Source organism: Cryptomeria japonica, chromosome 4, assembly GCF_030272615.1.
Source record: "Cryptomeria japonica chromosome 4, Sugi_1.0, whole genome shotgun sequence".
NCBI lineage: Eukaryota > Viridiplantae > Streptophyta > Pinopsida > Cupressales > Cupressaceae > Cryptomeria > Cryptomeria japonica.
The window spans coordinates 139,939,141-139,956,544 of NC_081408.1; the positions used below are offsets into that span (position 1 = coordinate 139,939,141).

General features: G+C 34.1%; 1 long non-coding RNA gene across 1 annotated transcript; it reads left to right on the top strand.

Moving 5' to 3' along the window:
* Positions 1-9,620: 9,620 nt before the first annotated feature.
* On the top strand, positions 9,621-12,859 carry LOC131074099 (uncharacterized). The gene is made up of 2 exons (XR_009113023.2): positions 9,621-11,285; positions 12,064-12,859. It is a non-coding gene; the product is annotated as an uncharacterized LOC131074099 (long non-coding RNA).
* The last annotated feature ends 4,545 nt before the right edge of the window (positions 12,860-17,404 follow it).

Here is a 17,404-nt window from a genome sequence, read left to right on the forward strand (position 1 = left end):
GAGGATAATCGATGACATTTTATTTTCTCCATAGTTGTGCTTCTTGTGGATTACTTGGTGGTGTTTCGAGCATCAATGCATTCAAATTTGGCCAGTACAAGTCTACTGGACTTAATGTGAAAAATATTGTCGGTGTTCCAATTTGGTGAAGCATGTCTGTTAATTCTGCTCAACACTTTGTCCAATAAGATCTTGTTCCCCTTAAACTGGTTCCAAACCGTATCAATCTATCTGCTAGATGCGAATGTGGTGTGTTGTCCATGTGTTCACACAACTCTTGTATTGTGATTGGCATTTCGTGCAAACTTCTTTTTACACAAACAACTGTGGAGCTATGTGCTCGATGTCTCATAATCATGTTCATCATATAATAATGAAATCTTGGATGCTTACCAAATCTATTATCTTTGTATCATAGGAGGTGCTTGGCAAATTCATGTAGATGCAATTTCCTTAGTCCCGGTTCCAACCAATCACATTTACCATTGGGAAATAAAGATGGGAAAGTCATGTTGAGGAATCCTGGCATTGTGTATTCATTTATGGGAGATGCACCGATCATGGGCCAATCCATCATTGTTGTTGGGTCTACATTAGGATTGTTGACCCATGCATGAATCAACTCCATTTCCCTTTGGGCATTTGGTGGTTTGGATGCCATCGATGTTGTATGCTCTATTATATTTCTCTCATCTGTCTCCATAAGGGGGCCCATGAAAACAACTTCATTTCTATCAGAATCAAACTCCATATGCACAATTCTTAACTCATTAAAAACATTATGATCTAAATTTGGCGGTATATTGTCTAGAGCATTTTCATCAACAATTACATCAGAGTAAAACTTATCAGGTTGAATTTTGTATCGTAGGGCTGTGTAGACACGATATTTATTTACTGTGAAATTATAGCTTGTCCCACGTTGATCCTTTCTGCGAACTACAATCAATGGAAGATCTGTAACTAAATGTGGCAATTTTTTGGCCATATTTTCAATGTTATGGGTGAACTCACAATACTAGTTCCCACTTTTTGACCAACTTTGACACTTATATGAATATTTTGAAAAAAACCTTCACTTTCCAACACCTATAACTTTTAAACCGTTAATAATTTGAAGATGATATAAACTAGTGATTTTTAACATCTTGTTTGTAGATTCTAAATATATTTTTTTCAAATTTGTTTTAATAAAATTTTATTGATTTTTCCATCTCCCTCAAAAGGTAGTTTTTTACAGCAAACAACATTTTTTAAGAGTGATGTGTATCCCGAAACACATAATTTTTTTTTCTATAAATGATAAATACTTAATTCTTTTGAATTTTGGTTTGTAACATCAATACCCAGGGCATGCAGTTGGTTTGATAGTGATATGTTGAATATTTTTCATTTTATTAAGTTTTGAAGTTCGACTAATTATAATTTAGATATAGGTGTACGTTTGAACACATAACTTGTTCTATATATATCAAAATTGAATTTTCTTTTTTTTGTTAGAAAGAAAACATCAATACCTAGGGCATAGATATTTTTCAAATTTTTTTTGAATTAGTTTACTATTTTTCCCAATGCATTGAACAAAGAAGTTCATGTTCGGTGAAAAACCTACATTCATAAGAAATAAAATAAAATTATATTAATGAAATTAAATATATTAAAAGTTATACTATTTGGAAAGCTTATAATAAGGATTAAATGCTTTCAAAAAAAAAACTTTTAAATGAATCAATTTGACCCCCCAAAAGCTAATGTAAAATTGGTTTTTTATCAGCATTTGATAGATGCAAAGGAGACTCCATTGCAAGTATGATTTAGAAGTAGAGAGGTTCTATCCAAGAAATTTTGATCTAAGAGCCTTTGATTTAACTCTCTTCAATTAATTACTTAAAATGGGACCTCTTAAAGCTTAAATCACTATATTTTCTAAAAAATGTATGATTTCAGCAAAAATTAGGACGTACCAAAAAGTGGGAACCAGCTTTGTGAGTTCACCCTTATGTGGAAAGCTTATTGTGTGTCCTTTGTATTTGAACTGACCACCAGTTGCATGTATCACTTGCAAATTTGGGCTAACGCGTGCAATTAGCATTTCTTCCACTTGAGATAAATTTGCCAATTCTGTTGGTTGGGGCCTAGGATCCATATTATTTTCAGATAAAAATTTGTGGTTGCCTTTTTCTTGTCTGCATCTAGTACAAATAGGCCCTTGGAGACTATAGGAGACACTAATTCCAATGTAATATTCTTGACAAATATGGCACATTGTTGGTGATGCCAACCTATCTAATTTATTACGAAATGACATTTAAAATTTCATGAAATCAGTCTCTAGTAATTTTCTAGCATTTGGGATGTCATGTTCAAATGATTTAGTAGTGAATTGTTGTCCCTGTTGATTTACATTTTTAGGTGTTTTTGCCACATGTTCTGCTAAACTTGGCCCTTCCTCTTTTACATTCCTTCAAAAAGCTACTTTGTGCACATTCGTTTCAATATTTTCATGATCCCTGATTTGTTGTGTTTCCCCTAGTTGGGGATTACTTTTTACTCTCGTCTTATTATGCACAGGACACACCTCAGCATAATTTTGATCTCTTATGACTTCTTGTGAGTGAGCCTCCTCAGATATGCGTTGATGTGTATTTCTATTTATGTTTCTATGTTGCTCAGAATGAGAGCGATGCTCATGTATTTGATTGACTATATTCCTATTAACATTTTCCTCTAGTATTGTTTCCCCTTATAACTGTTCATTTGTCATTTCTGCTATATGTCTAGTGTATCTTCTCTATCTTCTTTATTTATTTGGCTTGTAGAATCATCCATTTGAGCATCTATCATTTGTTGCATACGTCGCCTATGATATTCTCATTGATATTCTCTTTGTTGTTGTTTTCTTTGCTCTTTGGTCTCGAAGAAGTGTTTCCTTGGTCGAACAATAGCTAATGTATCAAACACATAGAGAACTTAAATAAATGGGAAATATACAAATAAAGATCATTTGATATTATTAGAAATAATAAATTAAAAATAAAAATTCTAAGAGGAGTGAAGACAAAAATATATGAAAAATGCATACTTTTATTATAAATGCTGGAAACATAGCTCAATAAAAAAAATTAAATGGGTCTACAGGCCTATTCCTCTTTTGGGTAATATCAAATTGAAGATTGCAATAATGTGCTTATCTCATTATAGATTTAACTAAATAAGTGAAGAAAACACTTAATGTTTAAAACTATGTTGTTAGACTAATTTTATGTTTCCTGAAGTTGATAAATCCACCCACATAAACCTTGTACATTGTTCTTCGTACTGAACTTCTAATTGTGATATCCATAATTTTGATTCCATCTAAACCTTCTGAGTGAGTAGTTGTTAGAGTGTTATCCACATCTTCTTCTACCCAATTTATATTTAAATTCAGTGGATTCCTTCATCCACTATTCCAAGTTTTTTTAATGTCAACAATATTTTGTTTTTCCCACAATGAATATGATAGCTCATTAAATAAATATTTGCTATCAAAAAAAGTATTTATTAATATCACTGTTATAAACTCACGATTTTAGTATTATTTTTTTATTTATGACTTATGGGTTGATTTTTTCAATAGTAACGTTAAAGAGTAAATATGAGTAAGTGTAGTGCATTTTATTAAGAAATACAATATCCGATGAAATATAATATAGTCATACAAAAATTTATTTTTATATTTAATAAATACAAAAAAGTATCTTGTACATTAATAAGTGCAATTTTTTTTTTGTATTTTAATAAATACAAAATCTTATCTGTCTTTCCAATACAAAATTGTTGCTTTCAAGCTACTGCAAACATTTTCGCATTACATTTCCTTGAGAAATTGTTGAATGCGTTCGACTTGTTGAGTATAGCAATGCATATTATCTGTATTTTCAATACAAAATTGTTACTTTCAAGCTACTGCAAACATTTTTGCATTGCATTTCCTTGAGAAATTGTTGAATGCGTTCGACTTGTTGAGTAGAGCAACACATATCATATTGTTCGCCATAAAAATATTCTTTAACAAAGTCCCCAAAATTGGCATATTTGACAAATGTGGTGCAAAAGATATCAACAATTTCTAGAATTTCGGTAACATCTTTGCCTTCAACAACATGTATACGAGAGCTTGTGAGTATGAGCCTCTCGATAAATTCATTACATTGGTTCCTTACATCTCTTGCCAGTTTTTTGAGTTTTGTTTCATTGACGTCATTAGAATTAATACTTGATAAAGTGGGACTTGTAACAGAGACCTCAGACTCAAAATCTGGAACATCAATTATTTCTATTCCTTGCAAGTTTTCCATGACCTAAAATGAAAAATCAAAGAATTATTGGTAGATGGGAACAACTATACTTAAACTTATTGAACTATAATTCTAATTGTCAATTTCATTTTCTATCTATATTTTTTCATTAAGTTAATAATTTTATGTTTTTTGAGAAATTTGTTGATTTTATTTATTTATCTTTATAATAATTTTTATTATAAACTTACTTTAAGAAAAATCATGCAACTAATACCTAAATTGAAATGGTGAAGTTAGTAAATCATTGTTCTTTGATGGCGCTACATTTGAGAATAAGTAAATAATGTAATCTAACTAGATGAAATAAAATTTAGTTTAGTTTTAAATTTATTTGGGAAAAGAAATAAAATATTAACAAAATGCATGAAACTTGGACAAGAACATATAGAAATAAAAAATCTATATGTTCTTGTCCCAAAGTTTATCCATCTTGTTAATATTCAACTATAATCATAATTGTTAATATCTTTTTCAATCTACATTTTTTATTTTAAGTTAAAATTATGTTATATGTTTTTATAAATTTTCTCAAATTTATTTATCTTTTAAAAAAATAATATAATATTATAATTGCAATTTATCATTAGCAGTAAATTAAATATAGAACTAATTATAACACTAATTGAATTATTGAAAAACCCTAATTGATTTGTGATTGTAATCCTCGTCCTGACTATAAAAATTAAATATAGAACTAATTATAACACTAATTGAATTATTCAAAAACCCTAATTGATTTGTGATAGTAATCCTCGTCCTAACTATAATTATCATCTTATTCATTCGACCATTTTAATAAGAAATAATTCTAGTCCTAACCCTAATACAATATTAACATAAAAACAATGACAAAAATAACCATAATAGTAATCATAATGATTAAAAAATAAATTCATTTGAGTTCCTTGTAAAGCCTCTCCATATCATTTATTAAACAGTCTGAATTTCTACTTTTAAAACCATCTTGTTGCTTTATTGTTTACAATATTAATTCTCTTTCTGCAAACCCATATTTCTGAACACTAAGACTTAAACCTTACTTATATATAAATATGGTCGAAAAAAAAACATTTATGAGACCTAAGTTTGTTTTCCACAATTCCCATCTCTTACACCTAAAGGAGGAAGACAAACAACTTCCACTAAAGCTTAAAATATGATATTAAAATAAAATAATTCATGTGGTGGCATTGCATTCCACATAACACAATTATTTTCATATGGCGGCATTGCCTTCCAGATAAGGAATAAACATTCTACTTTTATAAATTCTTTACAAAATTGCAATAACATCTAACTGGCGGCATTGCCTTCCAGATAAGGAATAAACATTCTACTTTTATAAATTCTTTACAAAATTGCAATAACATCTAATTGGCGACATTGCCTTCCAGATAAGGAATAAACATTCTACTTTTATAAATTCATTCACAAAATTACAATAACATCTATCTGATGACATTGCCTTTCAAATAAGGAATAAACATTCTACTTTTATAAATTCATTCACAAAATTACAATGACATCTAACTAGCGGCATTGCCTTCCAGATAAGGAATAAACATTCTACTTTTATAAATTCTTTACAAAATTGCAATAACATCTAACTGGCGGCATTGCCTTCCAGATAAGGAATAAACATTCTACTTTTATAAATTCTTTACAAAATTGCAATAACATCTAATTGGTGACATTGCCTTCCAGATAAGGAATAAACATTCTACTTTTATAAATTCATTCACAAAATTACAATAACATCTATCTGATGACATTGCCTTTCAAATAAGGAATAAACATTCTACTTTTATAAATTCATTCACAAAATTACAATGACATCTAACTAGCGGCATTGCCTTCCAGATAAGGAATAAACATTCTACTTTTATAAATTCTTTACAAAATTGCAATAACATCTAACTGGCGGCATTGCCTTCCAGATAAGGAATAAACATTCTACTTTTATAATTTTTTTCACAAAATTGCAATAACATCTAACTGGCGGCATTGCCTTCCAAATAAACTATATAATTTTTTTACTATAATGACATTTCAATGCTAGGAAATTTAATTTGTTATAGATAATTTGCAATTATAGGTTACTGGTCATTTAGTTTTTTACCAAGCTAGATAGGAATTCCTCATTCCTCAATTGAGCCATGCCTAAGAGATGCTAGGTGTACAACCAGTATCCTATGTCCAACAATTGATATTTGCAAACATGTGGATTTGAGTGCCTTCATATTAATGTTTGCATGTCCTGGTGTCGGCATATTACATTTACATATGACTACAAACACCATTTCTTTAGCCTCAATAGGTTTTATCTTCTCAGATGTCTAATTTAATCATTGTGCTCTTAGAAATCTATACAGATCATTTTCTACCCAAGTTGTATTTTTTTTATTTGTGCATTGGTCTGATTTCTCTGTTATGCTATCAAAAACCAATACATGTGGATCTTTTTTCCTTGTGCAGGAGATGGAGAAAATCCCGCTTTATATATGACCAAGAGAGCAAAAGTAATTGAGATAATCTACAATGACTATAATGTTTTTGGGGATTAACATTATGATTTTGCAATTCTTAGCTACTTTTAGAGGAAGCCATTCGCCACGTACCTGTTTCCAAAGTAGATTGCTAACAATAACAATAGTAGGATGCCAACCTTATCAATGTAACCTATATTTCGATCTGCATCTAGAATGCAAACAAATTACTTTTTGAATACATAGAATGTAATGAAAACAAATTATTCTCATAATACATAGGATCTGTTCACCTGTATTGGATCTTCTCTTGTCTCAAATTGAATGGGTAAATTCGATTGCAGATCTAGAATGGGAATTCGATTGCAGATCTGTTCACCTATATTGGATCTTCTCTTGTCTCAAATTGAATGGGTAAATTCGATTGAATGATCCTACCACACATGTATTCGGCGTTGTTTTGTAGAAGTTGTGTTCCAGGATACGATATTGTACTGGATGCTCCAATATATTCGATTTAAGCACCTGTAGCTCCAAGAAACGCTGATCTAAGGGTGAAGGGAGGCAGATGTAACACATTAATATTATATAAATAAACAAATAAAAGAAGAAACAATAATCTGAATGAAGAACAAATAGATTTTGAGTGCGTGGATTCTACCTGTTCAAATGGCAAGTGAAAGTGAACAGATTCTAATAGAAAATCATATGTTTATATTAAAAACGAAATGCATATATGTGTTCCACTTCAAAATGTTGCAATGACCGTTCATATTCTCATCTCGACTGCGGCATGCGCTTGAAACAGATACTTGGAACAGTGCCTGGAATGCTTGTAGCAGTTACATTCCATGGCCGAGAGATATGTTTCCGTTTTCTTTAGTGTTGAAACGCCTCTCAACTCACTGAAACCATTCATATGCATTTCTAACTCTCAGGGATGTGAACCGTTTCTTTTTTCTTACACCGACAAGTTTGATGACCCCTATATGACGCCATTGTAGGTTACGCCTCTCGACGTAATTAGGGTTAGTGTTAAGGTTAGGATAGATAAAACTAGAGTTGTGGCCATTTTAAAGCTTTGCATGTGTTGGGTTAGGATTTAGAGTTTGAGTTAAATTAGGGTTAGGCTTATGTTAGAGATAGGGTTTAATTAGGGTTTTGATTAAGGTTATGGTTAGTGTTGAGTTAGTGTTAGGGTTCTAGGATAAATCTTGAGGTCAAGGTCAAGGTTGTGGTTGGGGTTTAATTAGGGTTAAGGTCATAGTTTATTAGGGCTAGGATTAAGATTTTAGGAGAAAACTTAGGTCAAGGTCAAGTTTAGGCTTGGGGTTGATGTTATGGTTCATTTAGAGTTAGGGTTCAATTAGGGTTATGGTTAACAATACATTTGTTAAACTTGTTATAATCAATGCCTTTACATTGTTAGGTTAGGGTTAGAGTTAGCGCTAAAGTTATAAAATAAACTTTGGTATCAAGGTTACAATTAGCATTAAGGTTGCACTAGGGTTTAGGTTCAAGCTCAGTTAAGATTAAAACTAGAATAGGGATTTCCATTACAATTAGGGTTAATGTTAGGTTAGAATAGGGTTAAATGAGATTAGGTATCAATTAGGATTATAGAAGAAATCTTTGACTTAGGGTTAGGATTAGGGTTATATTATGAATAAGTTTCAATAGAATTAGGGTTACCGTTAAGGTTATGATTCAATAACGATTAAGGTTAATGTTAGATTAGGATTCAATAAGGGAAAGTTATTTTATTTATGATAAAGTTTGAATTAGGGTTATGGTTGGGGTTTAATTTGGGCTATAGCTAAAATTAGAGTTAGGGTTACATTGGGGTTAGTAATAATGTCATGCTAGTGTTTAAACAATGTTAGCATTAGGGTTAAATTAGGGTTAGATTCAATGTTGGACTAGGGTTAAAGTTAGGGTTAGAATAAGAATTAGAGATAGGATTTTGATTATGGTTAAATTAGGATGAGGTTTCATTGGGATAGGGCTAAGATTAAGGTTAGTGTTCAACTTAAATTGTGGCTTAATAAGTGTTAAAGTTAGGATTAACATTCAATTAAGTTTATCAATATAATTTATTTATGGTTAGGGTTTAATTAGTGTTAGAGTTAGGGCTATGATTCAATTACGTTAGGATTTAGTTAGGGTTAGGGTAAAATTATGGTTATCATTCAAAAAGAGTTGATGTTATAGTTCAATTATGGTTAAGGTTAGAATTAGAATTACAAATAAGAGTTTCAATTATGGTTAGGTTTTAATCAGGGTTTTAAGAGAAATCTTCAAGTTAGGGTTAGGGTTCAAATAAGGTTAGGATTAAGTTTTAATTATGATTATGGTTTGAATATTATTAGGGTTAATATTAGTGTAGTAAGGCTAGAGTTAGGGTTGATGCTAGATTAGGGTTCAATAAGAGTTAGGGAGGGTAGGGTAAAATTATGGTTATAAGAAAAATAGGTGAATTAGGGTTAATATATGATTAGGGTTTAAATAAGATTAGTGTCTGGATTTAATTTTAAAGGTTAGATTTAATATTAGATAAGAGTTAAGATTAGGGTTAGACTTAGAATTAGATATATGATTAGGGTTAGGTTTCAATATATATCACATATATTAAACCTAATATTTATATATAAGTAGATCATAGTAAAGCAAATGTTAAATATTTATAATTTGAATTTTCCTTCAATTCTTTACTATTATTTATGAATGTCAAATTTATTACAATCAGCTCTTTACTATTATTTATGAATGCTAAATATTGTGGTTGGATTTTTTTTCTTGGATTTTTTTTCTTCACATACTTTGCTTGGATTTTTTAAAATACAGATATGCTTGTATAATCCATGGAATGAGCGTTGCAAAGAAAAAGAAAACGAAACAAACCACATGACCTAACCCTAGAAAAGAAAACTTGAAATCGCATTTAAACCCTAATTCGCAACCTCATTGCTTTGCCTTTCTCTTGTTTTCTTCTACTGTGCAGGTCAGAGCAGCAGCGGTCATGAAAGCATGAGCCTGCAGAACTGGTGTGGAGGACGGCATTTTTTTTGTGTATTTTATAGTTATTCAAATTTTCAATTTTTTTATATTTTTTTTGAATGAAAGAGGGACAGAGCGGTTGGGACGACTCGGTTCAATTCTGCCCGACGTGATCGTAGATCATAAAGCTCAAAACAAATCAGATGCCATTGTGTTGAGCTTCTGAGAGGCGAGAGCAACCCGTTCACCTGTGCCGCCTCTTGTCGCGGTACAATCCGCGTTCTTGGCTTCTGTCTGCCACAGATCAATAAGCAGCTCTTCCAGTTTAGGGCTCTGCTTCTGGTAGGGTTAAAACCGTAATTTTATTAAAATTTAGTTATTAAGGTTTATCATTTAATTAATGGGCGTGATTTAAGAGGTTTCCATCGTAGGCGTATAACCGAATCAAAATAGGGGAAACAAAAAAAACAGGAAGAGAAAATTGCATAGATGTAGTTCTCAAACATAAAGGAAGGTTCTAGAAATTACTAAGTTTTAATGAAAATTTTCCAATTTTTTATAAGTTTTGTATTTTTATTGCAAAATTGATTAGCACGATGCCATTTTTCAATCCGGAGAAGGAACAAAAACTGTGGGATGTATATTTGAAAAAAATCGGTAGCGTGCATTGGTCGTTGCAGGGCTTTCATCATAGGGCATCTAACCTCGGAAGATTCAAAAAGTGTCAAGAAACGACTACGATCGATTAAGAAAAAGAAACATTTGAAGCAGTTTTTGAATACATTTTGAAGGATCATTGAGTTGTGCAACGCAATTATGATCGAATTTCTTTTTGTTAATCTGATTTTTTTTCCGATTCTAACTGTGTAGCACAATTCATCGATCCTTCAATGATGTATTGATGAGCTGCTTCAATTTTTTTTTTTCATATAGAGTTTTCCAAAGTCAATGTATAAGATGCAAGGGTAATGATTTCTTGCGGGAGATCTATGCATGCATTATGTTCTCGGATATTTGGGATCAGATACCCTATAATGGAAAGCCTTGCGAGACCATCAGCGCTCTCAATGTATTTCGTAACTGTAGATATTACGCAAGCTAGAAGAGGCATCCCAGCCAAGTAACTTTAGAAGCTAGAAATCTTATGGCAGTCCTGAAAAATCTATACAAGGAATTACAGCCTACAGATAGAAGTGTACTACGCTGAATAGCATGATTCAACAGCAAATGATTTCAGGTAACCTGCGTCAAAGTACTGAAATGGTGGAGGCTAACAAATACTCTTATCTTAGTAATGTTCCTCTGGAATCTCTGTTTTATGCGGGATTGGAGAAGTATGTTGGGATTTGAAGGAGCTTTTATTCCAAAGCGAGGTGTCTGTTGTTGGGGTGCATTCTATGGGGGGATGGTGGGAAAGCGATTTTGGCCTCGGCTATTTGCAATGATCACCATATCAAAGGTAATGTTTCATTCTTTTATTTGTGACGTTGTTTTTCAACTAATTTTTAATCCTCTACGAGGAAACCTCTGAATTTTTTAGGCCCATCCGATCAATGCACTAAGATGTTGGGCAAAGGGCTTTGGTGTGTAGGACATCAAGGATAAATTGATCTGTGGACATTTAAGGCTAAGATCAGTTTCAAAACCAATATTCTACATGCTTAGATGATTCCTTCTCTGTTGGTATATCTGTTTTAATGATTGTAAGTAAGAAAACTAGGAGTGTTTTGTCAGTTGCACCATTTAGTTTACAACCATTGCATATTCTTTGTTCCTGAGGTGTTTTTCATAAGTCTAAAGTCGGTTTTAAATCCTACAGTCCACATACGTAGACGATTATTTCCCTGTTCGTATATCAGTTTGGAGTGTTTTGTCAATTGCACCATTAAGTTTGCAACCCTTACATATCCTCTGTTCCTGAGGTGTTTTTCATGTGGTCAGCCTACATTTTCTGGTGTTAAATTTGTACATGATTAGATTTACAACAATGATTTTTCATGATTTTTTCTTTTTGATGCTCTGATCTAGGATTGAGCAGATCTTTTACAGCATACTGAAAAATAACTTTCTTTCTATGGACATCAGTTTGTTTGAAAATGTACATTTCTTCACTGTTTCACAGTCCCCAAATTGGAAGGGGAGTTTCAGAATGTTGAAGTACTACTCATACAGTTAAATCAACAGCCTTTTAGTCAATATAATTGAAACCTAATGATATTGGATGATGTCTGATCCAGGGCTCATTTCGAGGAATTACTACTAGAAGTGCCAGAGTACAAGACTGTTATCATAACTAGAGACAGTTCTATCATCCCCATAAAGCCCTGTACTCAATTGTATCAGTTGCCAGTTCTGGGCCATGAGGATGCTCTCTCGCATTTTTGCTTCTTGGCCTTTGGACAGACATCAATTCTAAGTACCGCAAATGCAAATCTAGTTATGGAGTTATAGTCTTTTATAACCAAAAAAAACCTTGAATAAGCTCAAAGTTTTTTATCGAATTAAATAGGGGCAACAACAAATTTAAAATGATTTACGTGCTTATTTGTGTTTTTGCTTTAAGAACTTGCAGGTGCAAGCTTAATGTGACCTGGTTGAACGCAAGTAATAAGCTTTCTCAGGGGGAATTCATATCCAGTGAGCACAAAGAAGGCCTTTTTAGATGCTTGAAGACCGGTATCGATCTTTTGGATTATTTTGGGAGAGAATACATATCAGATTTGGTCTCATATTCAGAGAATGCAGGCTAGACATTTGGGTTGATCTTCTGAAGCTGGAGTGGCAAGATACTTTTATCATTTTATTGTAACTTGCAAGCAAAAAATCCCTTGAATTTACTCAGCAGTCCAGAGTAGTTGCCTTACATAAATTAAATTTCTTGCTATAATTTTTTTCCATTGATCTGATATTGTGTCTGTAATTATCAAAAGCCAAGCAACAATATCTTATGTAAATGCCTCCTGAACTGCATTAGAATGTAATTAGCAGCCAAGGGTATTTGTCTAATCCTTATATTTATTAAATTTCATGCTATATATTTTTTTTTCAAAACATTGAGCCAATACTGCGTCTGTAATTATCAGAAGCCCAGCGACAATATCTTATGGGAATGCCTCTAAGCTGTACTTTTTTTAGCACGATGTAGTATGAGATTTGGCCATATATTGGGAAGCCAGGACAGTATAGCCCATAGTAAGAGATTGTTCATTCCTAGGAAGGAGCTGAGTTTGCCAAGGAAGTGGGAGATGCCTAATGATGCACAATTTAATGCCAAGTTGTCTCAATTCACACAGATGGGTTATTCTGCCAAAAATATTCGGACTCGTTTAGTGGCAAACTGTGCAGGCTATTCTTAAATATTAAAATGTTTTAGCTTTGTGGTTTTGTCATCATGAATAATGGTACGATTGGAACGGCAATACGTTTGACATAAGTTTATTAAAATGTTTAGCTTTGTGGTTTTGTCATCATGAATAATGGTATGATTGGAACGGCAATACGTTTGACATAAGTTTATTAAAATGTTTAGCTTTGTGGTTTTGTCATCATGAATAATGGTACGATTGGAACGGCAATACGTTTGACATAAGTTCTTTATGTTAACTGCTAGTATAGTTGGCCGCTAAAAAATGTTCTAATTCAATTTGCATATGTGATTGGTCTATTGGAGGCTCTATGGCTGAGAATCATGATAAGAGAGATATTCCTGGCTCAGGAGTGTTTGCTTGCAGAAGTTGGATGCTCCCTAGTTTCGAACAAATTAATGTTTTATTTTTAATTGAACAAAGTAATGTTACACAAACGTTAGGCAAACTATCTATAAGCTTATGTGAAGGGTTTGGAAATATTTCCACATTCAGCAACACCAACCTACAAGAACTTAACCTGAACCACCACAGCGATTTGAAGAAATGACTCAGTGACATCTCTCATATGCCCCCTGCTAATATATGGTCTAGTGCCAGATGCCATCTGGTTTAAATGGTTACCATACAATCTCGGAAATCTGAGTTCTCTAAGAATGTTCAAATTATCAGCATTGCCAGGCCTGATCGATAGGGAAACTTGTGTAGCTGTAGCTGGAATTTCAAGACATATCACTGTGTGAGAGCTGGAAAGAACCTTCCAGAAGTAGGTAAACTCAAGAATTGAAAGAGTTTGACATCAGAGGGTGTTCTTGTTTGAGGAGGTTGCCTAGGAGTGATTGTGAACTATAAGAATGTTAATATTATAAGCATTGCCAAGCCTAAAGAGCTTCTGGCATCAATAGGAAAACTTGTGTAGCTGCAATTTCTGGCATTTCAGTGTGTGAGGGCTGGAAAGGACTTCCAGAGGTAATAGGTCAACTCATTAAATTGAAAAAGTTTGACATGAGAGGGTGGTCTTGTTTGAGGAGGTTGCCTAGGAGTGTTTGTGAACTATAAGAATGTTAATATTATAAGCATTGCCAAGCCTAAAGAGCTTCTGGCATCAATAGGTAAACTTGTGTAGCTGCAATTTCTGGCATTTCAGTGTGTGAGGGCTGGAAAGGACTTCCAGAGGTAATAGGTCAACTCATTAAATTGAAAAAGTTTGACATGAGAGGGTGGTCTTGTTTGGGGAGGTTGCCTAGGAGTGTTTGTGAACTATAAGAATGTTAAGATTATCAGCATTTGCAGGCCCGGAGAGCTTCCAGCATCAATAGGAAAACTTGTGTAGCTGGAATTTCTCACATTTCACTGTTTGAGGGCTGGAAAGTACATCCAGAGAAAATGGGTCAAATCAAGAAATTAAAGAGTGACATGAGAGTGATCTATAGGAGTGTTTGTGAACTGACCTCTCTGAAATGTGTCATCTGTGATGAGAAGATAGGGCACTAGTCGTTGCAAGTTAAGGCCTCTTTTACCTCTGATCTTAGAGTTGAAAAACAATTTACTTTAGGTTTTGCCTGATGATGGATTTCGCAAAACAGAAGCTCCAAGCAACTTCACAAAACCTTGTAAGTAATCATTATGATCTCTTTATTAGTTCCTGCATCTGCACAAAAGTGAATCTTATTTGTATTTGGTCGAAGTCCCTGATTTCAGACAAGAAGAGGGCTGATTGGAGGCGAGTCAGAATCTGCCAGCAGGGAAACTGGGCTGATGCAGTAGCTGTCCAACAAAAAGTGTCTGAGTGTAAATTTCAAGTTATTTGTTTCCATTGCCTCTGCACATGTTAGAGATCAATAAAACAAAAAATTGTTGGTAACAGTGAAAAATGCATTGTATTGGGTATAGGGAGGAAACGAAGGGTTAAAAGTTATATAATCCAGTAACAGAAAGCATTATAGTAATTGTAGAAACAAGGAAAACTAGTAATTGTAGAAACAAGGAAAATCTTGTTCTCCTAGCTCAAGCAGTAGCTCTAATTCTATCATCTCCTGAAAAAAATCTAATCCTACAAACTCTAGAGACGGTATCAATTGGGTGCTCTAGAGGATAGGCTCAGGCTAACTTTGCACGGTGAAATGGAAGTCATCCATTCACCAAAAGTATGAGCAGAGATATACCATTGATCGACACTTATCAAAATCATTTATTCAAGTTAACAACAACGAAAGCAAATCTAAATTAACTTTAACTAAGTGGTGAGGAAATTGAAACTATGCAAATCATTCAAACAATAGGGATTACAAAGCAAACACACATGCAATATATTATTTGGAAATGACCTTACGCAACAATACACTTTCCAAATGAGAGGAGGTAGCTTTATATAGTTTTTCAGAAAACAAAGAACGGTCGAGATCATGATCAAAGGCCAAGATTGAAAGCAATAAACTCTAATTAGGGTTTCCCAAAACACCATCAGTTCAAGTGAATAAGAAAGTGACACTTGGCACAATTGCTAACCTTACTGGGGTGAGCGCCTACTTTTCTCCTTCGTAGATTCGATGTACCTGGATACAATAAGCCTAACTTCCTCCATTGTGACACTTGGCAAACTGCTAATTTGGAAGTCGATGATGTCCACATCATCGATACATGTGGCGAGGATGTCTTCCCACTCAATCGCTTGAGCAAGAAAGTTTTCGTTGATGAAGAGTAAGTTTGCAATCTTTGAAAGATTGCCCTTGTCAATCATCCCTGAATCCTTGAAGAAGCTTGATTGAATCCTGGCTCTCAGGTTCTCTACCTGCAAGCGCTTCTCCCTTATACTCTCTTTCTTCCAAATCTTGGATGCTACATGAAACACCTTGCTCAAAATCTCCCTGACACTCTCCTCCGTCTCAAAGCACTTGGTCTTGGATTTCTTCAAAACTTCAATCCGGGTGACCAAGGCATAATACCAGGGGTTGAAGTCATACCTATCTCCAGCCTATATGACACTTGCATCCACCAGACTTCTCTTCGACAAACCTTAGATAACCTTTAGATGGGGAAGTATTTCATCTTGAATTTCCTCCACGTCCTCCCAACTAGAAGCTAAGTCCTGGATACGGCTGACCAATGAAGACGCTGACTCATGTGTTGACACTAAATTCTCTACCAGTATGTTTGCACGTGCTGAGGTATCCGAAATCCATTCCTTGGCCTATGTAAATATACCCTTCATGTCCTCATAATCCTTCATCGATTCCTGCTGAAGAGGTTGTGGAGGGTAACTGCGATCTCATGGTTAAGTGGCCTGGTGAGATGGAGAACATACTTTCTCCATTGTTGGTTTTCTTCTTCAACTTTCTTTCTCTTCTCTCTCTTGAGTTAAACTTGCCTTCAGAGCATTACAAGAGTCATCGAAATACTGGACCTCTTGGGCTTGGGTGGGTTTGCCCAGCTCTATGGTAGTGATCTTGTAGTCATCTGCAGTGACGTTGTCCCTAGTCTATCCTTCTTTAGGCACTGCTATTTGGACTATCTTGTATCCTGCACTATCTCTCTAGATTAAATAAAATTTTTTGGCGGGCTTAGGTGGTTTGGGTACAACTGGCTCATTTACCTTCTTTAGAAATGCTACTATAATTTCTTCAGAATAGGCCTCTTTGGGGACCTTGGCCTTTATTCTTTCCCTTAGCCAATCCGGGATAGTTGACTGCTCCATAGTGTTCTAGTCAAATTCATCATTCGTCCCTCTCGGGTTTGTAGGTATGCCATCCAAGAAGACTGTAGGCGCCTCCATTTGCTCTCTGTCCAGACTTTGGACTTCCTTCCTTCATAACTTCCTCAATCGAAGGAGAAGGCACTCTCACTTCATCTTCAATCATGCACATATTCATCTCCTGCTCTCTAACTGCATTTTGATCGGGCACAATAGAAGCGACACTTAGGATGGACTGGCCTTCACTGGACTCCCTTTCACCTCCAATCTTTTTCCCTGTGACCTTTATGGAGCTTCCAACCAACTCCTTCCTCTTGCGAGACCCAACACTTTCTGGATTTCGGGCATTACCTGCAGAGGTACAAGGATTGGCAGACAAAGAATCATCTACTCCCATCAATTTGTAGGTCAAGGTCACACCTTTGGCTTTTAATTGCCTTGTCCTTTCAGATGTCCACCACCTTGAATACTCAACCATCGTCCTCATGAGATCTGCTAAATCTAATTTCTCCACCTCTGTCC